Source organism: Gobius niger, assembly GCF_951799975.1.
Source record: "Gobius niger genome assembly, chromosome: 6".
Lineage (NCBI taxonomy): Eukaryota > Metazoa > Chordata > Actinopteri > Gobiiformes > Gobiidae > Gobius > Gobius niger.
The window spans coordinates 27,653,602-27,667,400 of record NC_136857.1 but is presented as its reverse complement, the minus strand read 5'-3'; the positions used below and the strand labels follow the sequence as shown (position 1 = coordinate 27,667,400).

Genomic DNA, 13,799 nt, shown 5'->3' with positions numbered 1-13,799 from the left:
TGGTTATATTTGTCTCTAGATCCTTCTCCCATTGTTCCATAGTAGCCCCGCAACATTCAAAAAAGTCATGACTTAATAACTTATACAGTCTTGAAACTGTGTTACGGCCATTTACTGCAGTTTGGAGTTGGTGATCCAGGTATTCATTTGTATTAGTAAATTGGAAACTAGAGAGAATAGCTTTAAGCTGCATATATTGAAAGCCATGCCTGTCGCTTAAATTAAATATTGTTTTAAGTTGTTGGAATGGCATAATTTCCTCCCCATGCAATATTTGTCCCAATGTCCTTATATTTTTATTTTTCCATGAATCATTAACAAGGGGTTGTCCACCAGCTGTAAAGAGCGGATTATTCCAAATGGGACAAGATGGAAGGGAGGGGGCATTAATTTTGAGGCGTTTGTGAATGGCTTGTGCAATTTCACATGAAAACTTGATTATAGGGTTTTGGATTCTTTTGTCACATTTTAGTTTATACCAAAGGGATGCAGTTGAGATATTTTTACAAGTATCTAATACTGTTTTCTGTTCCAACCAGTTCCAGCTGCCTATTTCACATGGCTCTTTTTTATAGGCCCAGGTTAAAGGGTATTGAGCATTGAGGGCTAGGTAGTATGTATACATATCAGGGACTCCCAATCCCCCGCTTTTACGAGGGATGGACAGTTTCCTTAGACTGATCCTTGATCTTTTTTCTTTCCATAAGAATGTTGTGAATTGTTTATTTATTGCTCTAAACCATTTCTGATGAAATTTCATTGGGATTGAAGAAAGAAGAAAGATCAATCTTGGAAGTATGTTCATTTTAAGAACCTCTACCCTCCACTTTTCTACTTTTTTAAAAATAACAGAATCATTTTCACTTCACAGTTGTCTGTTACTTGTGTGTGAACGTTCAGTAAAAAAATCAAAATAAAATCTTTATGTTTAGGGTTGTAAACATGACAAAATGTGCAAAAGTTCAAGGTGTATGAATACTTTTGAGAGGCACTATATATATATATATATATATATATATATATATATATATATATATATATATATATATATATATATATATATATATATATATATATAACCTTAGTCCACACCCCAAGTAACACTGTGATGTAAATCATACACCTACAAACTTCCTTTGCAGTCTTCAGGACTAAAACCAGCATTTCCATGAAACTGCAATCTGGTGTTGACCTTTCAGAGACTGAAATTCACAATCAAATAATACAGGAGGTAAATCCTTTCACAATTCTACCTTTGATTGTAGCGTATTTACACAAAGATTACTTATGAAACTTGTATTTTTTTTTATCATCAGATTGGAGCAGAACTTGAGCGAAGGGGAATCACTGATGTCATTCTCAAGTGGAAGAGTCAGCCTGTGCTGTTCTCAGACAAAAAGAAAATCGAAAATCAGACAGATATTACCTGCACCAACAACAATGTGACATAACTATCTGATAAATCTGCTGGTATTGTTGTTATTCGCTATTGAGAGCCTGGGATCCGCTATATCCCAAACGATTTCCATTTCTATCAGTGCACATTGTCTTAAAACTTTATATATGTACTTCATAAATAATTTGGGTTGAATAAATAAAAAACATCTACCCTACCTTTTTAGTGTGTATGCTATTTTCACTGCCTGTCCTCATCCTTTTTCCTGCTCCTACATAACATCTGTTGATATATCCATGCATTTCACAGCGATTAAAGCTGGGGTACCTAAGTTATTTTCTTTAATAAAAAAAAAAAATCCTATTAGCCTCATGCAGTATATCGTAAAAGTAGTCATTTCAGAAAAAATCGTACGTCTGCGTGCTTTCTGTGCCTTATAATTAAGTATTTTAGTTGATAAAACCCAGGAAGACAAAATCATTTCTCTTCCTGGCGGTCCACCCCACCAGCTCCGGCTTTAGAGAAAGGAGGGGTGAGCAGAGCCCACGAAGGAGCCTCCTCATTGGCTGACGCGATACATAGTGAAGCGCGTGCACGGTGCGAACTTGTTAGTAAAGCATCATGGCTGCCGAACATCCACCTGGGAAGATCGCTATACCTGCGCTCGCTGCTACTGCATATACTGCTAAAAAACCCAAAAAGAGGAAATCAGAAGAAGAAAAGAAAGACGCTGTACGTCTAAAAAACCAAAGAAGAGCCAAAACTCGAATAAACATCGGTCCGGCGTATTCCAGATGGAGGGCGTTGCGGGCGAGTCTGGGACTAACTTTGGATGCGCAAGTGGCTGTTTTCCTTCTAGACAGGTAATCTAATGTTCCATTTTCCTATATTTTGTGTGTCTGCTTTAGCGTTGAGACGCGTGTCACCGATAGTCACACGATTGCTGTTCCAGGTATTGAAAGCGGAGACATAGGTGTAGGACGAAAGTCACGCTACAGCAGTGCCAGTAATGTCATCCAATACACATAAACTGCACGCAACTTGTATAATATGCTATATTTATGGGATGTAAAAGTGAAATGAAATATTTATCAACCAAATGGTGTATGTGCGAGTCGCTAGCGTAACTGTTGACAAGCTTTGTTCGTAGCTATAAAAACCTAGGTGAAGTATGTTCCTCTGTCAGTTTCACCTCGACGTTTGCAGCGTTATTTGTTCTGAGGTTTTGACCCGTAATGGTGTTTAATAAGTTATAAAGATTATGAAATTAAATGTTCTGTTTGGAATAGTAGGTATTACAATGGACATGCTAATGGTTGATAAAGAAGCTAGCTAGTCACCGTCTGAGAACTTCGCCATTATAGGCTGAAAACGGGTTCATGTCCAAGGATTAAAACCTCTTACCCCCCACCTAAACCAAGCGCATATTTTTTGTCGTATTTTCGTTTGTTTGTTACGTGTTTTCGTCATGTTTTTGTTGCTCTCGACTGTCGTTTCTCTCCTTTGTTGTGTTGTTGTTGCTTTTCGGGCACGCTTTTGTTCCTTCTGTTGTGCCTCTTCTGTCACGTTATGTTTGTCACTTTTTGTGTGGCTTTTGCATCACTTCTTTCATTACTTTTCTGTCGTGTTTTTTCATCAAATTTTCGCTTTGAGATTTGCGTAATGCAAAACTGGAGAAAATGTGCTCGGTCCAGGTGGGGTTTAACAGGTTAAAGCCCATTGTCATGCTTATGAGATGTTTGTGAATTCTTACTTATCTAAGCAGCATTGTTTTTTGTTGTTGTTGCAGCTATGAGAATATGAAAGTGACATCCACACCTATGAAGCATGGCATGACTGCTGATTTGCCACTTCCATCAGCATCCAGTATTTCATCTGGATCACAATCAGAACAGTGAGTCAAATAGGGCACATCTTCCACAATGTTCGTTATTCTCTGTGTTTTAAAGCATGCTTAATTTTTTCAGTGCGGATGACTTTGCTATGGCTGGTGTTGGAGACCTTGAAAGGAGTCCAGTTGACGAGGCATCCATACAGCAGCTGGATGCAAGGTATAAGGCTTTTTACTCTTTTTGAACACATGTAATGTCTGTTATCACTGGCACATGTCTGACACTCTTTGTATGTAGTATGACATCGCTGGACTTAAATGCTAGTGCAATTGATTATGAGGCGTTTAATGACATCAGGAACGCGACGTAAGTATTTTGAAGAAAACTATATGCAATTTGGTCATTCGTTTATTCATTTTAATGTTGTATTCCTTTTATTTTAGCATTGACTGGTTAGATGATCCCATGCCCTTTGAGGTTCAAGAGAGTGATGGTGATAGTGACAGTGATGGTGACTATGTGCCACCAATTTGTGTTCGGTATGTAAACAGTGCTTACTAAAGGTAAATCAAAACCAATAAAACATAACATTAATTTTTTTTTATTTTTCTTATTCATTATCACAGAAGTGGTGGTGCCTTGGCCAACAAAATCGACATGAGGCAATATGAAGAAATTGCCATGGAGGACACTGTCCATGACGCATCGGGGATCGATCTCGAGGAGGAGGAGGAGGAGGAGAGATCAGGAAAGCTTCCAGATCAACGTGGACTTGAGTTAATAGGAGAACCTGCTTCCATTGCATACCATCATTGTCTGAAAGAGCTGGCTGAAAGCCTGGTCCTGCCTATCTCGAAGTGCAAGTCTAGGGATAAATACAGCTCTGAGTGCCAGTCACCTGGACCATTTCAGGCGACTGTAAAATCCAGAGCCACTGCTGCAATTATTGAGTGGGTGAGTACATTATGATATTGTCAATGCATTTAAATTATAGAAGGTCTGTTATGGAAAAAATGCTCCTTTTGGTGTACACCACTGAGGGGTGAAAGTTTTATTTCTTGCAAACATCCAGAATCACAGAAAATCCTAGTTTAAATCAATCATTTCTATTTCGTTTTGGTCATTTACAAATCACTCAAAGATCTGCTACACATTTTACATGGTGTGGAATCTACATAGGAAAGGTGTGTGTGTGTGTGTGGTTTTAGTCTGGAGAACAAAAGCTTCTTCCAGCCACTCAGGTGCTAATGAACATTAGTCTGGCAGCTTGTCACACATTCCAATGGCTTTGCATGGGGTGACCTTGATCAATGCAGGGCTATTACTATTACAAAGGATGTTGGAGACAGAGACATTACATGTCTCTCTGATGTTGGAGACATCGTCAGGATGTCAGGTAGACCCTCTCAACACTACAAAGGGTTTTTACATGAAGGTGCATCTGTATTGCTTTCGAAGACTGATTACAGGAAGATGGTCTTTGGGAATGAATAATGAAAATTATACACATATAATGAAACAAAACTTTCAGACATCCAAAATATTTTCCATTACAGATCTCATTTGGAATAAAGTTAAAATGATATTCAAATGTTTTTTTTATTTTTATTACAGATTTGTCCCTTTGGCCATGTTGTTTGGCGCTGGCGCTCTCAGCCAACTTTAAAGTATGGCTTGCAAATAGGCGATTTTATGTTGGCCACAAACATACTTTTATCTGGAAATAACTATGGGAAGGTGGCTTTGTTGTTCAAGTTTATGAACATTGGTATGGTGGGGAAGAACACATTCTTCAAAATCCAAGACACATACTGTGTGGACACCATAGAGGACTTCTGGGAGGAGAAGCGGAAGGTTATTATATCCCGTCTACAAAACAAACCAGATTTAGTTGTGCTTGGTAAGTTTGACCTCTGATTTAAATTTTTACTTTATTTGAAATAATACATTATAACTGCTTACATTTCAACTTTGTCTTTGTGTTTCTAAAAGGAGATGGCCGGATGGACAGCCCTGGCTTTTCTGCTGCATACTGCACATACACGGTCATGGAGAATGACAGCAAAGAAATAATCTACATGCACACAGAGGAGAAAAGAAAAAGAGGACGCAACAGTGTTATAATGGAGAAAGAGGCCTTCATTGTCTCACTTGATTCCCTGCTCAAAGATTTAAAGAATCTGAAAGAAGTGTGTACTGATGCACATCCACAGATTTCAGTATTATTTAGTAAGTATACATTATTTCAAAAATCTTTTAGTATATTCCACTTTAGGGGCATGCTCTTTAGTTAGTTGTCCATTCTTTTCAGTCAGTGTATATAGTTTTTGTTGTTGTTTTGTGCAGAAAAAGGAAAGTACAAAGAGTCTGGAGTTCGTCATACGCTCGACATGTGGCATGGATCAAAAAACTTGGGAAAGAAGATCCACCAGGTAATAAAGATTACTGTGCTACTGTTACTGTATTTATTTATAAGTGAAATGTTTGTCATTGCAAATGGTCCATAATTTGTATTATCTGTGCATAGGCAGCGCAAAGAAAAGGATGCGCTATTCTTTTTGCATGGTCAAAGGACATATGTAACCGCTTCTGGTTTTGCGCGAAGACTGCTGCAACATATGATGAGTTCTTTGTAAGTCTGCTGTTTTATTATTGTTATTATTATGATTATTATGATTATTATTGAAAATTTGTACGTACTGCTATGTTGTATTACTTTTACTATATTACATGGTTCTGTTTCTGTAGGAAATGTGGACAGGTGTTCTTCACCATGTCACTGGAGAACATGACTGGGTTCTTGGAGCATGTCATCATGGTCCGTTGTTAGAAGAACGAGACAAAGTTTGGATTAGCAAAGGATCAGTGGCACATGAAGCACTGATTGAAATCGTTCTGAAAGTGAGGTGGCTGAAAGAGGTTGAGAAGTTCCTCTGTTTTAGGTATGTGTTTCCATGTCAGCGTATCGTGGTTTTGTGCTCTGTTCTCTATCACAATGATAATAATAATATATCTATATATATATATATATATTTACATTATATTGCAGACACTGAAGTGTGAACATAAAAATAATGCTGTGTTTTTGTTTCTAGATCCACTGCTGAGCTGGAATCTTTTCACAATCACATTCTTATGTATGCTGGAAAAAGATTCTACTTTGTTTGGGCAGTCTACAGAGCACGGACACACCTGGCTGGTTTGGATTATAATCATCATGTTCACAGACCACTCAAAAGAAATGCTGACGGCTCATTGGAGTAAGTTTAACTTTACTTTGTTTACTTTAAAATGTCTACCCATTAATCTTCACTAATAAAGTTGTATGTAACTTTGTCATCAAAATAGGTACAAGTTTCTTTTTAACAAGAAGTCACGACGGTGGAGTATGTACCCTGTGAAAGTGGAAAAGGATTATGGGTACATCCCAGATCTACAGAGGGCCATCCTGTTGTGTCGGGTTGCTTCAGGGAAAGGCATGCCAGCAAAGAGGAGACTGAGACCAGATGACCCACGGCGGTTAGGACTTCTCCCCGGAGTTCCACGTCCAACCAACGAGGAGTTGTTACAAACTCAACTCAGCCGTGGCCTTGGTATGCTTATGTTGAATGAGGATATATTAGAAATAACCGGAGTGATGTTGCTTTCAAGTCTTTATTTGGGAGTAAATTAAAAAAATGTCAGTTGGAGTAGCTTGTTTGGAGTTGTAGTCAATACTTCTTTAAGTATGTTGGGTACTCTACACACTTCAGTAAGGGTAACGTTACTTCAAAATAATAGTACACACACAAGTGCAGTGTTATATATTCTACATTAGTGAATACACCTTTACAAATGTAATACATTCAATTTTTTGGTGAAAGTAATGTTATATTACTTTTTCAGTACCATAGGAATATATTTTTGTAACTCGTTACTTTCATAATGCATTACCCCCAACATACTGCACAAGTGAAAATGTACTGTGATAAAACTACTCCCAAAAGTACAGGCACTTCAAAATGTAGTAAATGTAACGGTAATGAATTGCCTACTTCGGCTGGTTTGCTAATACTTTTTCTTTTCTCTTTAGGGCAAGCAATGCAAAAGTGAAGTGGCGGATTTCTTCAAGAATAGCACCTGTGTTTAAAATATATGCATATTTTAACTCTAATAAAGTACTGTAAACATTCGTGGTTGTATTTTTTTATTTAAAATGTTTGAACAATTGAGCTAAATAATCAAATTAGGAATTATGGCAAAAGTGAATCATGACATTTTAAAACAATCACAGTCTACGTGGTATGAAACCCACATACTGATGGTGTGGGTCAGGAAATTTATCTCTAATGCGCCACACAACACAGCTGGGTATAACGCGTCGGTTCAATTGCCCAAGTGCTCCAAATTGCCAAGCACAATACTGTCGATAGGCTGCAAATCTGTACTGTTATCCTCTCCTGGATCGGGAGGGTCTACACGTGCTCTGATGTCATTCCAAAGCCTCCGAGCTAACCGAAGGCCGCCTTCTTCAATGATGTAGGCTTCCATGTGTGGTTGCTGTGAGATACAGTGCTGGGGCTCTTGATTGCAGCACTTATTTTCAATGTCTGTTGGCATCTCCCTGCATCTTCCACAGACACACCAGTGAGGCAGTTGAGGTGCATGGGGAACAGCTGCTAGATTATCCTCAGCCAGAATGTCAAACAGGAGTCCAGGCTCTCTGCGCAGACACCTCATGAGAAGATCCTGACATTGCTCCAAATTGAGGGATTGAATTCTGGCCTGCAAACATGACAATTATTTTGTAAAATCTTCATAAAAGCATAATTGAATTACAGTTTAAACTTTACATGTCATTACATAAATGTTTTCTCTAATCTAGTATTGATTGTAAATATAAAGACTACTTATTTTAGGTTTGGCAGATTACAGTAGTAAAAAGATACTGTACATTCAGCTTTTTGTTATACACGCTGTATAAAATTGACCCATTATATGTTACTCAAGTAATTTCTCTGCTTATGCTGCAATGGTAATTGGGTCGTTACTTTTGTCGTCTTACAAAAAATATTACGATTACATGACCAATTCAGATGATAAAAATGTGGACGCTACCTCTTCAACTTCTCTCCTCCGGTTCTGTAGTTGTTCAACTCGCTGCATGTCAGCGTCTCCCAGTTGATCTTCCTCTCCATCCTCTCCCCCACGATCTTCTCCGCGTCCCTGGTCTCGTCCTCTGGCTACACCTGTGGCTGCTCCCCGGCCTCTAGCCCCTCGACCAGCACCTCGGCCAAGCCCTCGGCCAGCCCCTCGTCCAGCGCCTCGGCCAGTTCGTCCTCCGCCTCGGCCAGCCCCTCGTCCACGGCCACCTCTGCCCTGACCTCTACTTGTAGAGGGTTGATCAGTGAAAATCTCGTCAACCTATTCATGACAGACCAACGACAATCGTTTTAGAAACTCCACAATTCTCGTATTGTTACAGACGAGCTTGATTCAGTTGGAAAAATATTAGCTTAGCAAAGTTAGCGCACATCTGTAAGTTTTCACATACGATCTTCTCTGCTTTTTTTTTTTTGCATTTAGATTTTTGTTAAATCTTTGTATAATATATGGCGATATTACAGCTTACCAACATAAATGAGTATTTCATAATTAGAGTAAATAAAACACGTACCTGTGACGACGACATGTATTTACAGCAACAAAATATGAACGTGGGGATCCTTAGATGCAACTTCGGACTGTCAACAACGTATGCGTGTGCACGTACAGCTCTCGTGCGTGATATCGTGCACTACTAAAGAGGTGGAGACTGGGAGGGACTATCAGGGAGGTGCGCAGTTGCGCAGAGTAGGGGGGCGGGAGTTACAATTTGAATTCTGCCTGGTAACACAAGATTCAAGTACCCCAGCTTTAAGAATTCAAAATCAAATAATCTTTTAAATGGAGGAAAGTTCCCTCCTGGAACCGCCACCTAAACGTGGTGGAGGGGTTTGAGCACCCGAATGATCCTGTTGTTGGAGTCTTCGTACCCCTGGTAGGGTCTCCCATGGCAAACAGGTCCTAGGTGACAGGTCAGACAAAGAGCGGTCCAGACGCTCCTTATGAGAGACCAACAGGCCTGAGAATCGTGAGTCCTTCTTTCTGTGGACCCACCACCTGCAGGAGGAGCCATAACGGGCTGGTGCAATGTGATTTGGGCGTCTCCAACGGCTGCCCCCACGACCCGGCAACGGACAAGTGGAAGAAAATGGATGGATGGATGGATGGATGGATGGATGAGTCCCCAACGAGGTGCTCATAACATGAAAAAGTCAAATGACTGAAATACATGGTCTGTTGAAATATAGAGTAATGTTTACAGCAAACTAGATAAAAACCTATCCATTATGTTGCATATGGCGCTAAAAAAAGCTCTATGCTTCTGCCTTTATACACTTTTGTTTTTGCTTCCATGTGCTAAACGAATCAGTATTGTTCACAAATCTGTCAAAATCTTTTAATTTCATTTTCATGTTTTCGTTTTTGTATTGTTTTAGGGGATATTTGATTTGGAGGAGAGTCGGTGGCAAACATTAATACAAAGACATCAACACATTTCAAAAAAGGCCATTGCAAAAATAAACCCAAAAACACCCACAGTGTGACTTAAAGGGGCTAGATGTAAGTTTACCATTTTATACTCACTACTGCCATCTCAGGTCTTACGCGTAGCTGCACCTTCTATATGTCGCTCGTGCATGACAGCACAACATCTTTTTGAGTGACAGTGCAGGATTTTAGAGGCAGTTGTGGTGAACAGGTCTGGCCTCATTCTACACAATAGGTCATGGCTGGAACATGTAGGGGGAGGAAAACACATTATTTTAACATTTTTAAACTCTGTATAGTCCCTTTAACACAGTCACATTCAGTAATTCATGTTAATGAATGTGATGGAGTGTGGCACAAAGGAGTGATTGACTCAGACAACAATAATTTAGAAAAATGGGCCAATGGTGTATTTAAAAAAAAGTTTTGTCTTTGGGGAAAAAAACTGGAACAAAAACAGAGGTGTTACATTTATATTTTTGTTTTGTGTATGTTCTTTTTTTGAATGAAGCAACTCTGGAGAATACGCACAAAAATGCCCCATTACATAAAGAGACAGATTCATAAAATTATGTTTATTGTATTTAAACATATTCATAGTATTTCGTTTCCAAGGTCCCAGGATGGTAACAATATAGCACAAAATACAGCTCATAAAACCTGTCATAGTTCATGATCTTCCACACAGTTCCACATATTTTACCTATCGTCAGATTTTACTACTTTTACAACACATTTTATGGGGCAAAAGGAATGTGACCCCACAAAGAGAAAAAAGTCAGGTATATGGCCTTTATGGCTTTGACAGAACAGTGCCAGTGAGTGTTCCAGGGACTGTTCATCGGATGGCTCAGGACGCCATACCAGACGGGTATTGGATCCAGTAGTAGACAGTAAAACAAAATGTAGGTCATTACTTGCCCCTTGCATGCGCACACACAAGTCCTCACATTGACCCATCACCCAGTAGGTGTGGAAGTGAATGCCTTATCTACTATTATGTTTCGCTTGTACATGATGGTGGAAAAGACTGTCCAGAGATGTAGTGTCTATCAACCATAATAAGTTCTTTGTGATACTGATCACCCTCCACAGATGTTTGTTTGAGGATCATGCTGAATGTACGTACTTCTTAAGTGCACACGCATCTAATTTGCTTTCTCCACTTTAAGAAGGAGATTCTCAAATGGCATCTTGCACTCACATTTGCAAGAAAGGCTGGCATTCAAACTACTGATATGGATTAGTATTTGGACGGGATGTACTATTTAAATGTGTCTAGGGGGATCGTTCAACCTTGGCAAATAGTGAGGCATCCCAACCATTACGCTTGCAGATAGTGAGATCAACACAGCGTCTAACATTGTCAATCTTTTTACAAACATTCGAGTTAAATAAACGTGGATGGATTTCCGGATTTTGGCGTTCCTGCTCTATGGTAAGAATTTTAACAGTTCTTAAAAAGTGTTTTAAATTGAGAAATAATTGCAAAGTTTTACATTTCATGTATTCATTTATATGTTGTTGTTTTTTCTTACCTAAGGTATTGGAGTGGTCTCATGCTTCCACACTACCATCAAAGATTACCATTTTATCAACAGTGAATTAAACTGGAGTGATGCTCAACAGTACTGTAGACGGCATTACACGGACCTGGCCACCTTTAAGAGCATGGAAGACATCCATCGGGTGGAGAGACCTGGTGAATACCTCGGGAATGCCTGGATCGGATTGTTTGATGACCTTGCTTCATGGAGAGGAGTGAAGGGTAATGACTCAAACTCCTGGAGATGGTCTGCCACTGGGACCACCAGCCCTGGAGGGTACCAGAAGTGGGCAAGTGGTGAACCAGACTACCGTGGTGGGAAACATCAGTGCGTAGCAATGTTAGACGGACTTTGGTTTGACATCTTGTGTTCGAATGAGCATCAATTTGTTTGTTTTACAGGTGAGTGCATAACTTTTATAACTTGAGTTACTACTATGAATAGACTAGAGTGCTTACTTTCATAAGACTTCCTAGATGAAGGTTCTTGAGTCATCATCTGAAGCCTACTATGTAGTTGAGGAAGTTGGAAGTTATCCAGGAGGCCGTTTCTTTTTTTCCTTTTTTTTAGTTTGCATGTTTATCAAGCTCCACATGCACTGCTCTATGCTACACTCGCCTGAGAGAGAAAAAAAACTCATCCATAAATGTAGTCAGCACATCTATAGCTTTTAGGATTTTTTTTACATTTTAGATCAATCCACTGGGTTTATACGCAGGACAGTACAATCTTTGCATGTGCTGCTGCACATCATCGTAAATGAAATGTACAGTCAGGTCTATAAATATTGGGACATCGACTCAATTTGAGCCAATGAAACAAAAACAGATTTGAAATGAAACAACCAAGATGTGCTTGAACTGCAGACAGCTTTAATTTGAGGCTATTTACGCCCAAATCAGATGAACGGTGTAGGAATTACAATCGTTTTTATGTGAGCCTCCCACTTTTCAAGGGACCAAAAGTAATGGGACAAAGTAACAATTATAAATCAAACTTTTTCCTTTTAAATATTTGGTTACAAATCCTTTGTGGTCAATGACAGCCTGAAGTCTCTTGGTTTCATCCCTGGTGATGCTCTGCCAGGCCTCGACTGTAAATGTCTTCAGTTCCTGCTTGTTCCTGGGGCATTTTCCCTTCAGTTTGGTCTTCAGCAAGTGAAATGCTGTTCACCTGGATTGATGTCAGGTGACTGACTTGGCCACTGAATAACATTAACTCCTTTGCCTTGAAAAGCTCTTTGGTGGCTTCTGCAGTAGCTTTAGGTCATTGTCCATCTGCACTGTGAAGTGGCTTCCAAGCATTTGGCTGAATATGAGTTCATAATATTGACCGAAACACTTCAGAATTCATCCTGCTGAGTCAACGTCACAATATTTATGGACATGACTGCATGTGACAGATACAGCGCCCTGGGTCGGGTCAAGCTGCAGAGGAGGGTAATGACATGGCTGCTCCTTCCCCTCGCTCTTTATATCAGAATGAGCAGAAAACTTTCCAGTGTTATGGCGCTTGCCACTCTAGAAAGACAAGGCAAATTTATTTATACCGAGCATTTCGTACACAAGGCATCTCAATGCGCCTTACAAAAGAAGGTATGCGAAAGTAGAATCAGGCGGGCGTGGTTAGGGAGGGGGGTATGTGTGTGCAGTTGTTTACAATCCTGAAAGTCAGTTTTGAGCCAAGGAGACAAGAGTATTAGAGAATTAAAATGATAATTCAAGGGACATTTAGAATAGATTAACATGTGCGATTAATTTGCGATTCATCACGAGTTAACTATGACATTCATGAGATGAATCGTAATACTGAATGTTGTTATGAATTGAAATGAGGTATGCTATATTTCAGTGGTGTAGTCTTCAATTTTCTAGTGGGTATACTGTATTTTTTAGCAGGCGCGAGGGATAGCCAAATATATGCGCTGAAAAAATTTGCCCGTCACATACTATTAATAATATTACATGTATCACAAACAATTAAATAGATTATCAACCATACTGTGAATATAAAGGTTATTGAAATCTAGGCTCGGCTATAAGGCTGTAGGACTGAAGCCAAAATGAAAACTTCAATGAATAAAGCCCAGTCTGCTTTCACCAACCCCTCCACCACTCAACCACTTTGTGCACATGTACACCGGAGCGGAGAGGGAACTGTCGGTAGAGACAGAGACAGACAAAGAGAGAGGGATGAGCCTGTCGTCTCTCCTTTTTACGGTGGAGGAAATAGCCTGTGGTGGAGTTTGTGCTGGTCTCTAAAAGGACAGAAAATGCAAAAATAAAAATAACACTGCACAAATGAGTGATACATATCTTTAACCACTTTATAGTGGTTATACTGTACTTCTGAAGGCCTTCTAGTGGTTATACGGCGTATACCTGCGTGTCACGTAGACTACACCACTGGTATATTATGAATTGTACATTTTACACAGAATCAGGTAAGAAG

At 39.5% G+C, this 13,799-nt stretch overlaps 1 long non-coding RNA gene across 1 annotated transcript; it reads left to right on the top strand.

Moving 5' to 3' along the window:
• Window positions 1-1,938: 1,938 nt before the first annotated feature.
• Window positions 1,939-8,451, top strand: LOC306964617. Its single transcript, XR_013792984.1, has 3 exons — window positions 1,939-2,259; window positions 3,364-3,447; window positions 8,356-8,451. It is a non-coding gene; the product is annotated as an uncharacterized lncRNA (long non-coding RNA).
• The last annotated feature ends 5,348 nt before the right edge of the window (window positions 8,452-13,799 follow it).